Source organism: Egretta garzetta, unplaced genomic scaffold (assembly GCF_000687185.1).
Source record: "Egretta garzetta isolate BGI_Z169 unplaced genomic scaffold, ASM68718v1 scaffold354, whole genome shotgun sequence".
NCBI lineage: Eukaryota > Metazoa > Chordata > Aves > Pelecaniformes > Ardeidae > Egretta > Egretta garzetta.
This window is the reverse complement of record NW_009259593.1, coordinates 1,672,518-1,687,680: the sequence shown is the minus strand read 5'-3', so window position 1 is coordinate 1,687,680 and position 15,163 is coordinate 1,672,518. Positions and strand designations below refer to the sequence as shown.

The window sequence follows — 15,163 nt, the reverse complement described above, 5'->3', positions numbered from 1 at the left end:
CTCTTAATGAATTAAAGGAAATGCATATTTAGAAGGACTTAAAACTGCCCATGACCAGCAGCCTCATACACTCACACAAAAATAAGAGAGGAAGAATAACTTTTCTTGTCAGTGATACAAACCCCCAATAAAAATGATGCACTGTATGTCCTCCTGACTGCAGCTCTCAAAGTGCCCCGTGGCTTCATTGAATATCATTAAGCAGAACTCTTGTGTACTTATTTTGAAAAGGTCCTTTCATCTGTATGCATCCATAACACTGAAAAAAGTTATTTTTACAACAGAGTTGAATAGAAAAGAAAAAGGAAAATGCCCAGTTAATATTGTTTGTCCCCTCCAGTCTGTAACATCTCATCTTAAAAGAAGTCATACTTACATTTCAGGGATGTTTGTTTCCAGGAAGCAGATGCTTGTTTTCCCTTCTGCATGTTGTTCACCATTTGGTGTGTGTTTCACAAAAGACACGGTGAGAAGCACATTGTAGTGGAAATGCTGGGATACACTTCATTGTGAAGATCTAATGAGTAGATCTAATCACACTTGGACTGCCCCTTTGATGAGCAGAGTAAACCCAAGCATCATTAAGGAAACTGAAATTTTTCCTGACGCACACTCCAAACAAGTAGGAAATCCATTTTGACAGCTGTTGTAAGTAGCAAAATACAGGGCTGAATATTTTTTGTTATTTAAAGAACAGTAGAGTAAAATAATCATTAGGGATTTGCACATATATTAAAAAAGCAATATTGGCTGGTAGAGAGCATTTCATAAAGGAGGGACCTGCTCCCACTCCATCTCTGCTACCAGTCTTTTAAAGCAACAAGAGGGAACAGCAGAACTACAATGTCACTGCTGCAGTCATGCTACAGAGTATTTATGCATCATTGTCAATACTGCTGGCTATTCTTCTTCAAATAATATGTACCGGATTAAACAGAATTTTAAAGTAGAACACCACTTCTTCCTTCCACTTTCTGCATGAAAATTACATGCACATGTGTGCACACAGAGTGATAAATGCAGAAATGAATGCAAATTTTGTCCCTTTCAGGGAAGGCATTTCTCGGTGTTGGAAAAGGAACAGAGCTTAAAAAAAGAAAGAAAGAAAATGAAGAAGCAAAAAGACCAGAAACAAAAGATGGTTTTCCCCATATTCCAGGGCTACCAAGGCAGGAGCAGGGCTTTCTTCATGGCCCATTGCTCCCCTCCCAGTGTCTCTTGGTGTATACACATGACTCGTAGAGATTTCTGGTTTGCTGGTCTCTGCTTTCCATGGCAAAGCAATTTCTCCAGCTGAAAAAGTCAGAAGATAACGCCACACTAAGCTGTTCAATGCAGCTGTAACTCTTGCTTAGACTTCACTGGCAATTTGCCAAGTTGCACTGTCAGAATGACTCAATTTTTTTCCTGATTTTAACTTAAACCCTCAGACGTGACAAGCACCTGCAATTGGTAATGATCAGAAAGTGGGAAGTATTCAGTGACTCTTCTATTCCACCCCTGAGATCATAAGCTTACTCCACATGCTAAAGATTTTAATAGCTTTTCCTTAGCATTTATGCACTGTCCTTTTAGGAAAGCATTTTCCATTTCTGAGAGATGCGGCTCTGGCTGGACCTAGGCAAACAGAATGGCAGGGCAGGGTGACCCTGGATTTGGAAATAGGAAATACACGTTTGTACTCTGCATCTTCTTTCCATAAGGCTCCTCCCACACTGACTAAGAGTACTCCAAGATGATGTCATTCTGCTACTTTCTACCCACATCCCAAATTCTTCTTTTTGGATTTGCAGCTGTTTAACAGTGTCAGCGCCACTCCACTGTAGCCCCCAAGTTTTACTGAAATTGCTATTTACTCACTTGATGACTACACTGAATAAGGCTCCAGTTCAGCAAACACTCGTGCACCCACTCGATTTGAAGTATGCACATGGTCCAATTTACATCAGTGAAGTAAAGCACATGGATGAGTGCAGTGTAAGGACTAAGACTGAACGCAAAGTACACTTACTGGATACTGCCATACAATCATACTCAGTATTGCTTTACTTACAGTGACTAAACGTAACTAGATTTTTGTCCAGAGGAACATCCACATCCACATCTCTTACATCAATTACTCTGAGCAAAACTATTCAGTACAGTGTCTGTTAAAATGATTCCTTCACAACCACTCATTTCTTACCTCTTACAAAAATATCTCAGTCCCCCAATCACTTTTATTTGGCAAACAATTTCTAATACATAAAGAAAATAAATATACTTTAACAGATTTACCTCCCTTCACTTGCATATGGGTTTCCACTAAAAATCAGCCCTTTTCCCAAAAGCAGTATCTGCTTGATAAGCGTAAATTGACTCTGCTTCCTTTTTTTAGCAGAGGGATGTATATTAAGAAATAAAAATGCAAGCAATTGTTCCTCCTGCTTGCTATTCATTGCTCAAATACTGAAAGTCCCTTTATGAATAACATGAATTGATGTTCTTGTCAGTAGCAACAATATTTACAGAATGTATGTTACATTAAAGAGGAAATTGAAAGTAAAGATGTGATTCCACTAAAAGAGACATTGAAACATGCAGACTATCTCACCCTCACAAAGTCTGCTCACCTTTTGTCAAGATGTTTTGCTTAGTATTCATAAACCTTTTGTATTTGATGTTGACTATTTAAATCAGTTATTATCTGTCAAAGTGGGTTTCTGCAAACATTTGTGATATCAGAAAGAAATAAACAGCAAGTTATTATAAAGCATAACAAAAACCTGGGATTATTCATAAGCTCTAGAAAGTTTCCACTATTCAGCTAAGGATGTTCCCTGTGGGAAACACAGAGAAAATGTTCTGGAAGTGAAATACAGAACTAAACCAGTCTGATTCACTAAAGTCTTTCAGTGTGCCTAAGGAACTACTATAGGCTCCATTAGCGTAGCAGCTCAGTGCCAAATGGTATCACTGAAGTTGACATAGAACTTGTCATAGCGCAGACCACAAAGGTCCCATCAGTACCAGTGAGCACAAGAGGAAACCTCTTCTGAATAAATGTATCCCCACGATTTTCAAGCTGGTAGAACTGTAGTGCTTATTTCCTTCCCAATATTTGGTTAAAAAAAAAAGTTCATTTTCCTTAAAGCAATTCCTGAACTCATGAAAGGAGAAGAACGATGCATTCAGCACATAGTTCTTAGGGTGGATCGAAAATGATCACATTTTATTATTTACTTGGAGATCAATAAATGTACTTCTAGCCCAAGTGTTTTACACCCCCACAGCTGTTGAAAATATAACCAAACCTCACAACTGATAAAATCCAAATTACACTTCCTTTTCTCCATACACAGAAGCATGATGCATCAAAACATACCACAAAAAACCACTGAGAATCTAGCTTTCTTTACATTATCCAAAACTCAGACTCACCATACAGAAAAATAAGTGTAAAATAGGCCCTTTTAAACAAATGGACTTGCTGACACAGACCACTTAACAGAATTTACACAGTAGATGTTAACAAAATACATCTCTGGCTAACCAACTCCCTCCACCCCAAATTACCTAAGCCAAGTAATAGAGTGTAGTGAGTAAAATAAACTAATTAGGGAAACCCCCCCCCCCCCCCCAAAGCAACCAAAAAAGCAAAAAGAACAAAACAGGACACCTGGAAAAAGAGGGAAGGTGTAGTTATTTTTTTACCCCACTGTATTTCATCCAAAAAAAAACTATTTCAAAAGACTGCTGCAAATCTAAAAAAAAAAAAGAAAAAAAATCCTAATGATGCTGAATATATGCAGTAGGGGCCATGCACGAATGGAGAGATGATGCCTTTAACAGGTTTTTCTGTTATGGTTACATTCAAAGCAGACAATTATGCAAATAAAAAGAAGGAAAACTCTGTAGAGGAAAGTACTGCTCTCTCACAGGAATGAAAACGAAAACAGTATTAATCATATGGCTCTGGAGAATTTGGTATTAAGCACTACTAGTGACAAGAGATAAAAAACAGTAATTCAAATGCATTTCAACTGTCATATACATCCATTAATATTCCTTTCTCTCAAATTTTACATTTCTCATTTCTTTCCTCAATGAAATAGGGAAATGGCTTATGAGGAGGGATGGAAGGCAAAGAAAGCAAATCAAATGGAATTGCAACAGGTAGGTAAAAAGCAAGCCATGCTTCAAGCCACGACAGCTTCTTGAATGGATTTATATTATTGCATAACTGAAGTACTGTGCCATGATTTTGGATAGATTTGCTGAGAAGTATATTCCCAAAGCTATAGGGAAAATGCAGTTACCCAGAAAATATCACAAGAAATTGTCCTAATTTGTTCATAATAATGAAGTTGTCATGCTACAAACACAAAAATGTATATTTTTCAGTGAAAACATACTTTTTTTTTCCCCATTTTTTTTAAGCATGCCTCAAAACTTCATGCTTTTCAGGAGACAATTTCCAAAATCGACATTGGCAGGCTCATGCATCTCATGGCAATACTTGGTAAACTGGACCAATGCCTAAGATACTCTCCCTTTTGGTTGAGAAAAAACATAATTTTCTCCTAACTGGACAGTGAAACGATGCACAAGTCAAATGGTAGGACATCTGCAGTGACTGCAAGGAGCAAGAAAGCTGCAGTGGAAAATTCAAGCTACATTTTTATAATTAATCTGAAATGGAGAGTCAAACTGCCCTTAATTAGAGGGATAATTAAAATATCATCCAGAGGTGAAGGTTCAAACCCCCTTCTGTATGAAATGATTGACAAATATACTCCAGTAAAAATGCTGTTCCATTCCTACCAGCACTTCTGACAATGCTATTACGGAGCTCTACCTTTCTTGTCGTCAGTTCCTCAAGCAAGGTATTCTATCTCAAAATCAAGACAGATACCTATACACATTCCCTCTCATCATCAGCCCTGCCGATACACCTAGACATGTGCTTCAGTAGCATTCACTCTGCACACCCAGTCTGGCCCTTGTTCACATCTCATTCTCTAATTGTGCTCTCACTAATCCTCGGATGTCTCATCCCTTTCACTGTATGCATATAGAAAATTGTGACTGAACCTGTTATCTCCTTCATACACTGCTCTTCAAATTATACCATAAATTGGGACAGTTTGTTTATACAGCCACCTCCCTTTCATATGCTGCTTGCTAGCCCTTATAGTTCAATAAACTCATTATCCAACAGAAATAGTACGATGGCCTTTCTCAAAACTTACCTGAAATCCCCAATGAACAGAAATCTGTATAGTGACATGTATTTGGAAAAGAGGTTTTCCAGGACTTATCGTACAGCCTGAATAAAAATTTGACATTGTCCGAGAACAGTTCTTGCAACAGAGAACACAACCACTAATTTAGGAATGTGCTTCTGTTTTATCAGACCCAATACCTGCTTTATAAAAATATGACTCCCCTCCTACCAAGCTGCTGACCGATATATTCTGTTTCTTTTCACTGAAACTTAGTATCATGCTGTGTTTTCATGTTGAGATGAAAATTGGAAAATAGGTATACAGATTTATTCTGTCATCTTGACAATCTGTTTTTTCCTTGTGATATTTTAATCCACTTTCCATACTTTCAACATTAACAACTTCTGACAAACTTTTCTTCTCCCATGAAGATAACATCCCCATAAATGACCTTACACTATGTCTGAGGCTTGGAACATGAATTTATTTCCTTTTATCACTTTGTACTAAAAAGGAAGAAAATGAACCATTATTAAAAAGGGCTTTCCTCCCCTCCTTTTTAATTCTCCTTAGGAATAACAGTTTCTTTTCCTTTTATCTTTTCATTCTGAACTACAGGTACAGTCCTATCACATCACTTGCTGATGCCTTTAAGCGTACTATTTCAGCTCAAATACATTCCTTAAATCAATGAAAATTAATTAAATCAGTACCTGCAGGCAGAATAAATTAAATAAAAGGTACAATAATACAATTCTTACATTTTTCTCCGTGCAAAAACATTAATATTCTGTGCCTGACATTCAAATAAACAATTTTATCCCATTTTTCAATTTTTTTCTTTACCTATTAAAAATCAAGATTTTTTTGAATGTCAGTATTCCAGGAGAAAAGGTAATAATCTGTTTTCCCACAGAGAAAAAAGGAAGGCAGAGGATTCTCATTTACATTTTAAAGTATTGTACCACTTACAAAAAATACTGGTTTTCTAGGACTGAAAAGTTCATTTCTTTCTTTACCCACAGAACAAAACAAAATCGACTGTGGAAAAAAGCAATCTGCATTGTTTCACACATATGTTTCTGGTATCAATGCGGTAATTTTAGAGGCAAGAAGATGCATCCTGGCCTCTGCTTGAAACATGAGTACACGTTTGAATCTCTTATAAATAGAGTTATCTACAAGAAGCAAGGCTGAGCACACATACACATTTAAAATGAGACACTGAATATTCAGTAGCATTGTCATCTGCAATTATTCTAGATAAAATTGGGATTTTCAACCATTCTTATTGTTAAGTGTTCAGCATCAGCTCCAACATCCTTGCTTATAGATACTGAACTATGTGTTATGAACCTTTCTCAGTTGACTCACAACAAAAAAAAGGAGCATCTTGATTCAGAATAAAGGTCAAACTACATTAGAAATTCCTTAGATAAATTGTGAAAAATGAGCTTTTTGATAACTACTATTTCTGCAGCACCAACAATTTAATCTGTGTGATAGCCATAAATCCAACAGGAATTAATTATTTTAGGAAGCAATAAGGTTGCATTAGTGTCATGAATGGCATGCACTCACTAGGACTAGATCGGGAAGTAGTCCCAAGGGATACTCCACTGTTCCCTCTCTCTTCCTCTGAATTGTCTAAAGGGAAAAGGGTTTATGCATCTGCCAGAATTCATTTTTCCTTTGAAAAATAAGGAAAGAGAGAGAATACAGAACAAAAATAAGAAAAGCTTTCAGACTTGCATTCCTTTGCTCCTTTCTGCCTAAAGTCTACCTAATTACCTTCTTTAGCCCCAGTCTCTAAGGAAGCACGTCATGATTTTTCATGTATTAACAAGGCACATTTCAGATAAGGCACAGAGGCAAAGCAATTTGCCCAAGCTGCCCTGCAAGCCCATGGGTTTCTCAAATTCCAGCCTAATACCATAACCAACAGGCCATCCCCTGGCTTTGCAAAAGCTAAGAACCCAGGGCATTTTTCAAATGTTCATCTGAAGTTTCATTTTAGCATAGCTAATGTTGCCTACAAGAGAACTCACCTTATGTGAGAGTGTGGGGATCTTCTGCTGACAAACTCAGCCAAGAACAGCTCCCCAGAGTCCACTGATAATATGTCTGCAGACAGCCAGAGACTCCCTGCTGGGTATCAATGCACAGCATCCATCACCCTGCTGCCAAACAGGGCCTGGTGTAGTGAAAGAAATCAGAAAATATATCCTGGCCAAAATGAAATCAATGGCAAATACCTCTTCACTGGCAGGCCCCAGATTAAACCTCACACCTGGAAGACCTTCCTTTTGACTAGAAAAAAAGACAGTGTTTGTGATAAGCTATTTTTTAAATTTTGGTGGTGGTAGTCTTTTCAAAGACCTGTGGAAGCAACTCCTAATTTCAGATGATGTCGCATATAGAAAATGAGCGAGCACACTTTTTTCCTAGGATTTGAAACAGGCTACAAAAAAAAAAATTATTTCCTCTTATTTTTTAATTAGAATTGCCCGCCCCCCAGCAGGTGGAAGGACAGTGCCTGCAGGAGCTTTTTTGTTGGCTAAAAACTTGGTTTATATAATCAGCATGGTAATTAGTAAGCTCTTTGCTATTAAAAGGAACTCATTACTGCTATATTTTGCTGATTGATCCATACTCATGAAGCAATTTAAAAATGTAAAAAGCATTTTGTGAACCACTTAAAATAAAATCTTCAGTATGAATATTGAGAAAATGTAACTGACAGTTGCCTTTGACTAAACTCCAATCTGTAATTCTCTAGGAGGTCAAGCACATCTACATGGAACGGGACCTTAACTCATAGATTGTTCTCTGCTAATTGTCAGATTTCCTTTGCAAGGGATGGGGCCTGTGAGATCAAGTAAATACCTCAGATTCTGTGACAGCTTCACAGGTGATCTTGCAATCAGACAAACAAAGCAACAAAGTTACTACACAAGTGGTTGTAGAGTCATTGGATTCCCCTGGATGACTCTACAAGTTGCAGCGCCGCTGCTCTTTTGCCACAGAACTCCCGGGAGGCCTGCCATGCCCATGAAGTCCTATTAGTTACATGGAGAGAAGCCTTCTGAGAAGCCGTTTGAAAAGAAAATCACCTTTACTCAAAATTAATGATTAGCACAGATCTGAAACTGTTGTAGAATGAGTTACTTTCAACTTTGTACTCCCTGCCAAGTTTTCTCATGCTTCAAAAAGAACTGATAAATTATCCAACAATTTGTAATATTGAAATGCGAGGAGGAGTGAAAAGAATGAGGGAGATATGACAAGAGGGTGGACGCATGTCAACTGTTCAAAGAACTTCCCTTATTCAGGGAAATCTCAAGTGAAATCCTGCCTCCAATGAAGTCAATATACAACTCAATGAGCTCAACAGTGCCAGTATTTCAGCCTTGACCTACTGCCTTGAACTCCATCCTCTAGTGCTTTTAATAAGCAGTCTGTTCCCTGACCAGCTCAGGTGCCACTTCATTTCCAAGCTAGTTGTGGCTCTGAGGCTGACCCCATTCTTTTAGGCATTAAAAAAAAAAAAAAAAAAAATTATTCTCCCATTGCCATGGCAATGCAATCTGGTATTTATAGGCTCCACTACAGTGCCAAATCATTTTACAAACTGAAAGGACATCACTAATAACTGAAATAGATCATAAGTAACTATGGCTGGCCCAATTCACCCGCTACTAAAGTAAAAAGCAGACTTCAGTGAGAGCTGGGTCAGGCCCTAAAATCATGCAGCATGATCACACAGCGCTTACAATAGGAAGGGAATATGGATTTCAGCTCAGACATTCATGAGAATTGAGGTAGGTCACTGTTCTGAAGGGCATGAGGACAACCGTATCACTTCCATACTTCTGCACACATACTTCTGTGTAAATCTGATGGGTACTTTATGTGGACAAGTGATCTCCGCGATTTATTCAGATAATTTTCATTCTATGCTCCCACAGACACACTCTCCTGCCAGCATTAATATTACCAATGTGCTGTTTCAGAGCAATTCCTTTAAGATAATGCATTTCAATATTTAAAGGTCTATTTCCCCACTCTGTCCCTTCCCGTTTCCATATTCTGAAGAGGAAAGGATTATGCTATTTCAGCCTTTGCTCTTGGTTTTTCAGTGCATTAAGTATTTTTAGGCTCTTTTTTCCTTCCACAAAAATGAGTGCTTGTAACATTCATTTTGCTTTAAGAAATTTATTTTCGCTTTCAAGCTGCGGAAAAAACTCTTACTGAATATTATTTTTATCTTTCTTGGAGATGGGTGATTTATTTTTAATTGCTTCTTTAGGTCAGGATGCTGCTTACCAGTGTGCCTACTTTTACTGTGTTCATTAATTTAAGCTTTTTTAAAAAGCAATATGTCAAATCACTTTTTTTCTCCTGTAAAGGGAAGTCATGGTAGATAGAGCGATCAATTATTAATCAGCATTAACTGAAAGCAAAAAAACCCCAAGAAGCATCTTAAAGGCTCAAGTGCTCTTGAGTGAATGAATTTATACCAGATCATACTTTTCCAGCAGAAGTTCTCCTAGGAAATTAAAGTACAGGGAGATGGAGGTCTAAGTCCTCAGAACTACTGAGGTCCTTTATTTTTATTTCAGGGCAAAAAAAAAAACCACTTTAAAAAAAAAGAAAAAAGAAAACAAGAGAAAGAAAAAGAACATTCTCCAAGGTTACACAAAGATGTACATGAAAACAAAGACCACAGTCAGCTTTTCCAAATATTAAACTCCAGATAATCCAAATCCAGCTGTCCACCCCTCAGATGTAATAAATTAATATATTCATAGAAATACAGGATCCTAAACACAGCAAAATAAATTGTATCATGCACAAATTTCAGTAGGTGCAAGCAAATTCACCCTTTGTTATTTCCTGCATTTTTATTGAACAAACATGCAAAAAGTACATGCAAAAACCCTGGAAAAACCCCCACTGCTGCTCAATCCTATTTACTACATATTTATTACATGGATCATAGGGGAGAGCTCATAAACATCCATAAACCGATTTATAGCCTCTTCTGCTAAGCAGCAGCATATTGAAAAAAAAGCCAGTCCAGAACTGCCTTGAAAATGTGATTCAGTGATCTTGAATTCACTACATTTTATGTAAAGCTAAAAACTAGTTTTTAACTCTATCTGATAACATTACATTTGTCTTTTTATCCTGTATTCGGGAAAGTAAATTTGGACATAGTACTATAACTATCACACTGCTGCTAAACTTTGTACCAGAGAATAAAGTCAGTATACAGACAAGAGTTCATCCATTTCTATAAATAAATAAGTAAAAATTAGTATAACAAGTAACAACTGGGAACTAAACTCTCCTAACAGATTAATTCTAGGTTTGCACAACTAATGTTCAAACCCAGCTATGCTAACATCAGCAAACTCTGAGTGGAGCCACCACGCACTACTGTGAGAGGAGTCCGCCTTTTAACGCTTGCAGTGACATCTCTGCCCTGGGCGATGCTGCATGTGCAGCTCTGCGCCCAGCTACCGTCAGCCTGCTTTGGACCGGGGTAACGATTGATACAACAGCCCATCCCCAACAGCAGACTCTGTGGTCTGTCAGACGCCCACGAAAAGAGTGCACAAACTGTGCTGAAACTTTGCTCGATAAAGATAAAGATCCATAAAGTACAGCAGTCACTTGTAATCCTGGGATACGCTGCTGAGCACCAACCCATTCCCATCACTTCCATTTCCCCAAGATCTGCTTCAGATCAGATACCTGGAATCCTATGATTTGTCAGTCCTCATCTGTCTCCTATTATTTTCTGATTTATTGTATTTTTAAAACCCTGTTGTGGAATCAGGGTGACCCCATTTTAACAACATAATCAGAATTAATTTCCTTTCACTTCTGTTGAGTTCTTTTCCTGCCCTTCAAGAGCTTGCCAGGACATGCTTCTGTGCAATATATTGCTTTATTTTCCAGTCCATTTTAGTCAGTTTGATGCCATAGGCAGTTTTTGACTGGACAAATCACATTTTCTTATTTTTCTAAGAAATCTGGTCAAGTATGTTCTACAGGTTCCATGGTTTTATTCCAATTTCCCAGCACATCTTCTGTCCCCTTCAGACTACATTTTTTTCCGTCTTAACTGCTGTTTGTCTAGTAACAGGCAAGTCCCTTCCTTAGAAAATGTCACTCATGGATCTTCACTGCTGTATGAACCAAATATCTGAATATGAACCACTCTGGGAAGCCCATGGGCTTAGGCCTGTACTAATATTTCTGTGACCTACGCATTGCTATAGGCAGTACTAGGAAAGGAAGGGGATATGATTGGAAACCTAGAGGAGAGTAACATAGAAAGAGGGAATCATACACTACAGCAATATCATTGATCCGTGTAAGAAAAAGCAAAGCTGAGAGCAAGTGAAATGCACTTTCCTGGAAGCACCCTTTCCAAGAATTGAAAGCAGAGAGCGAGACCCCAGACCAGAAGAGGAAAGTCAGCTGAAGAGTCTTGCTTCTCTGGGAACAATAAGCAGGTCATTCTTCACAAGATGTTAGGGAGAAGTATGTCAGTCCAGCTGATAAAAGGAGATTAAGGAAAAAGTCAGTAAATAAGAAATTTGCCATAAGAACACACAGAGGAAGCAACCAGAAAAAAATATAGCAAAAAATGGCTCATCTCCCAAGTATCACAAGTTAACTTTATGCCAGCGATCTTGTTTTTTTTAATAACTAATTTATTCATCACTCCAGACTAAAGTCACTTCTATTACCAAATGAGTCCACACTGTTAGCTGAACTGATTTCCTCTTATATCAGAGAGTTTTTATCTCGTGGACCCGGCCTTGTGGACAGAAGTCAACCTGTACCAATCGGCTGAGTGTCAGAGCTGTTCCCAGGGTGGCTGTCAAAGATAGCACTAATGTGACCGCTAGGAGCTGTAGCTTTCTTTGGGGAGGTATTCCAGTGTGCCACCATGGTCAATTTCCCACAAGGACAAACCCGAGAAAAACATTTCAATGAGGTTTATGATGCTGTTAAAGAACCAAACAGCATCACCCTCTTCACACTTTTAAAAGCTTCTCTGCTTACAGTGTCCTCAGAGTGAAATTCTGAAAATATAAAGCAGCATTTTAGAATCCCCAGGTTTTCCTACCAACCAACATCCTTGCACATACTTGCTGTGTCCGGCAAAACACTGGCTAAAGTGAGCCTAGACAGAATACAAGACAACTTTTTTGCTCCAAAGTATTATTTATGTGAAATTTAGATAAGGAATAAATTATTGCTAGTCCTGCTACACTGTGTTCATGCTGTTCTTTTCATGCTATTCTTGATACTAAAGAAAGTAGTGCTGTATTTTTAAGATTTCATATGGGGGGCATGAAGGTGCCCCACATAAGCTAACAATGGCAAGGGGACCTATATATTTGGGATCAGTGGTACTGAGAACTTTATCCCTATGCTGCTTTCACTCTGCACTGTAAGCTGCCTGCCAACATTTCACCTGCTCCTTTGGCACCTCTTTATACTCTTAATTTTCAGGACAGGTAGTAATATATTCCTTTGGAAATATGACAGAGCTCATACCATCTACTTCTTGAGAGACCCTTGCAACAGTAGCAACCCTTCTCCTTACCCTACATAAACCTCATAAAAAATGGGTTCATGATCAATTACTAACATTTCTCTTACATCCATTTCACAAAGCAAGGCAGCTTCCCAGTGTATCAGTCTTATTTTAAGAAAGCCATTGACTTTTTGCACAGAACGGCCATAATACAGACTTAGTGATGTGCCTCGGTGAAAGATACTTTGGAAACTAGACTCTTTTATAACGTATTACCTGTTGCCTCTTCAGACTTCAGTACGCAAGTGAAAACTTCGGATTTCTTCTCTCCTCAGAAAGTATTTGTCTTCATCACAATGCCACGACACAATTTGTCACTGTTCAGCATAACTGCAGTAACTAAACCTATTTGAAAAGAAAGAAAAATGAAAGAGACAGTAGCAGTATGCAAAGGAAAGAGAGCTAACATGAATGGAACGCCAGTACCAGGCCTCCTGGTATCTAGTACAATTAGTATTTAATGCTAATAATTCATATCTCAGTGAGACACACAGAGTTACCGCAGACAAGAATACAGGCTCCAATAACATGGGATAAAATTATATGCGCCCATTTATATAAGCACTGCAAACTTCACCCTTTTTCACCTCCCTTCCACAGATAAGCCCACACCAATATCATTAAACTAATTTATATCCCTGGCTGGAGAAAAGCAAAAACCCTTCTGCAATTTTCCGTTTCCTCTGAATGAGCTTTCAGTCATAATCTGTATTTTTATTCACGTTAACACCCTTTGCTAAATGTATAGGGACCTATGTTTCAGTAACTGAAATCAGCGCACTTGCTCTCGACGGCACTGTTCATGGCAGATTAGTTGTTTACGTAACTGAACAAGCATTCCATAGAACCTTGTGACAACCCAGATTACCATCTGACCCCTGAGATTACCCACAGAGACCCACTCACTGAACTGTTCTGAAAGCTGAGTTTGGCAAACTGAGAAAAACATTTGCATATTCAGTGATGTAGGAGGTACCGTCTACTTGCATGGGCATGTAGTGGCTTTGCATAATAAAATTAATATTTCCTGTATCTACTGAAAAACTCGTGTCCCAGTATCCCACTGACCTCTTTAACAGACACATTGCACAGTTACACTTTAATCATCCACCACATCTCTACATCTTCTTCCTTCTCCTGTCACTTCCTATGATAGATCTGTAATCTGTGGTAGAAATGTTTGATGTGAATTTTTAAATGACCTTGTACTTTGTACTACTGAACTTCATCCTAACTTTTAAAGCTTTCTAATTCTTTCCATATTATATTCTGATTTTTCCCCGAGTAGAAAATGCTTTGTAAGTTTGCCTCAGCAGATTTCATTAGTATATGTCTTCTTCTTGCACCAAGGGTCACTAAAAATATGAAAATATGAAATATAACCAATCTGAAAACTTGGAAGAACTCCACTGGGAACCATTAGGAACAGCCTCAGTAGCATGATTATTCTCCTAACTATGCATAAAAAGACAGGAAAAGGCTCTTATTTATCATTTCTACATAGAAGGACAGAAAATAAAGGCATCACATATAAAAAATAACAAGCAGATAATAAAAAAAAATCTTTTGCATTATAGGCAGGTTTCCACCAGCTTCTACTGAAGCAAGTGCTTAGTAATAGTCACAAGAACATTTAGATGATTAAGACTACATTGTGCAATTAGCTCAACTCAGGTACACGTTATACACGTATTGTTCCCGATTCCCCTGAGGCACACAGAGATCAATACCACAGTTTGAGATCAGGGCCAGCATTTTTTTTCTCAGCATGATATTTTTAAACTAGATGCTCCTTACAGTAACACAGATCTGCAGAAATCCGGCTCAAACCAAGGGAGATATGTACATGGCAAACCAGTGACAATTTATTTTAGAATCAAGACCTTCAATTCAACTTAAGCATTCAGATGAGAAAAGGCTACAGGTGAAGTCTCTGCACACCTATTACAAGGGGGAGGAACGGGTAAAGGTTATGACATGTGGGCACTTCCATTGCATTAGCTCTTAATGGTAAGGCTCTTCATTGCCAACAGCTCCAAGTATTACAAAAATCTCTTACTTTGCCATTTCCTGCTTCATGTTGGTTTTAAGCTGGCTAGAGCCAAGGCCCAGTGACTTTGCATCAGGCAAAAGCCTACAGGAGAGTCTGATGATGATCAAAATCTGTACTATACACCATGAAATGGAGAAAAAGTTGTTTCCTTTGTCGCTCTTTTTACGCTGCCCTTCTTATTCTGCCACTTCGCCCACGGCAGGTTTCATAGCAGCATACACATGTAGCAGCAGGTGAGGGGTTTTGGCCCTGCATCAAGCAGCACGCTTTGCTCTGGTGTTA

The 15,163-nt window shown here is 38.3% G+C and overlaps 1 long non-coding RNA gene across 2 annotated transcripts in view; it reads right to left on the bottom strand.

Annotated features, from left to right (window-relative positions):
• Positions 1-390: 390 nt before the first annotated feature.
• The window catches only part of LOC118452208, a 22,120-nt gene continuing 7,347 nt past the window's right edge, over positions 391-15,163 (bottom strand). Inside the window, exons 2-3 of one of the 2 annotated variants that reach the window (XR_004841896.1) lie at positions 13,045-13,173; positions 391-643 (exon numbers count right to left, since the gene is read on the bottom strand). This is a non-coding gene — a long non-coding RNA (uncharacterized LOC118452208). Of the gene's footprint in view, positions 644-11,596; positions 11,777-13,044; positions 13,174-15,163 lie in introns of those variants that run through there. The other variant, XR_004841895.1, reaches the window with a different exon arrangement.